The sequence below is a fragment of the Apis dorsata genome, unplaced genomic scaffold (genome assembly GCF_000469605.1).
Source record: "Apis dorsata unplaced genomic scaffold, Apis dorsata 1.3 scaffold_696, whole genome shotgun sequence".
Classification (NCBI taxonomy): Eukaryota; Metazoa; Arthropoda; class Insecta; order Hymenoptera; family Apidae; genus Apis; species Apis dorsata.
In genome coordinates this window covers 236,863-238,987 of record NW_006263875.1, presented here as the reverse complement: position 1 = coordinate 238,987, position 2,125 = coordinate 236,863, and positions in this window count along the sequence as shown.

The window sequence follows — 2,125 nt, the reverse complement described above, 5'->3', positions numbered from 1 at the left end:
CAATCGTGCAATCATACGGAACGTAATAATCTGAACTTTAAGTTTAATCAAGTTAAAATTTACGAATCATGCAACCAATTCATGGATGTTATTTATCTGAAAAGATAACGAAAAAAAAAAAAATAATTAGAAGAAAAAGAAAAATTATTGTACTATTAATTGTTAAAAGTTTTAAAAACGTACATAACTTGTAACAATCGATTAACCATCTTTCTCTGGAAATGAAACATTGTTACAGATCGTGGCATTTATTTTCAATAAAATTAATTCTACGATGCTTCCCAATATTATTCTGCGACTGATAGATAAGAGTGAATTGGAGTCGCGCCAGCTGCCGAGTTCTGTATTCGTTTCATCGAATAAAATGGGAATGAATGAGTGATGAATTTAAAAAGCGATCAGCCGGTATGAAAAGTGAGAAACTGATAGAAAGGGGGAAATGATTGTGCTTCCACCATTGCTTGCGTATTTGAAACAATTTGCTTGTCATTTCCACGCAGATCAAAGCATGGAAAAACTTATTAATTATTTTTTACCATTAGAGAGGAGGAGGAAAAATTATTGAATGTACTTTTTTAATATCGATTCGAAGTTTATACGTTAATTTTATTTTTATTTTATTTTTCGGCATTTAATTTAATAATTTTACGCTTTCTTTTCAATTGCATATGAAAAAGGTTCACTATTTCAATGCGCGCTTTTTAGCTGCTCCTCTTTGAGAAATAGGCCAAGCAAATAACTTTGCATAAAATCGATGAGTAGCGAAACAACCTAACTCCACTTTAGAAGGAAAAATTTCGCGTACCGTTCGTTGCAATTTACAATGGGAAAGAGGTCGTACTTTTAAATAATGGTAGATATTCCTTCCTTTTTGCATATAAAGCGGCGGGCCAGCAATATCGAACGTTGTGAAAATAAACTTTCATTCGAATAATACTTGGACGGTGATTCTTGGGACGCAGTATATTATTCCATAAATTCAGTATCTGAAACTAATTCACTCTCCGAACAATTTATTCTCCCAATTCGTAATTTGCAGTAAAGTTGGGTTTTATTATTACTTGATTCGCTCTCGTTACTCTTATTATTATAACGGGTCTCGTAAAAAAGTTCGTAAAACGCGATACGAGGTTTCTAGAAATAAGTAATATCACAGAGAACAGTCTGCAAAAAAGTGCAATGTACATCGAAAAAATATATAAAAGCGATAATAAACTTGAATCGTGATAAGATAAATTAAAATGTTGAATATGATATCTGTACCGTGCAACATTGTTTAATATGTTATATTAAACGTTAATAGAAATAATCGTATGCATATTATGGATTCGGTACTTTATCAAGTTACACATGACCAACTTCAAGTATCTGGCCAACTCGATCAGACGTTACAAATTCTCTCCCTTCCAACTCGTTATTTTTGTCAATTTATTGTCTCCGTCAGTATGACAACTGCCCCTAAATAATAACTGCCTCGGCTTTTTCGTGTTCGCTGCCCCTCTCATTCGTGCATACTTAGGACTATAAGCATGCAAGCGAGAGAGCGCTATCGAGGGGAAGCCAAGAGAAGGACGGATGGATGTGAAAGAGAGGCGGAGCGATAGGTAGGTGCAATGGTGCGAGCGAGAAATGGAAAGGAAGAGAGAATGAGATAGAGGACGGTCGAGCGCGCGTATCCGGTCGTTGCCACGTCTAGAGCTCGTTCACTTGTTTTGTCTCTCCCCACTCGCTATACCCACGTGTTAGGATGCATTCACACGGAAAGCCACTAGTCGTAAAACCTGCTTTTCAGTTCTGTTCGCATTTGTCATGGGGTTAATTGATGTTAAGCGTTACGTGCGCGCAGACCTGTGCGTTTCGCAAAATTCAACGGAACATCGATATTATCGGCGAATCGGAATTGATCGTTCATCAAATTTTGAAATTTTTCGATGGATATTTTCGAAATATATTTTTTAGTGATGAAACGGCAATTATATTTGTGTGATATATTTGTAACCATTTTGTTTCTATTATATTTTATTCCGTATTTTGTTCCGTTTATATTATATACGTATATTGCAAATTAATAATTAATAATTGATTATTAATTATATTATTATTTTGTTGTGTATTCATTCGTGCA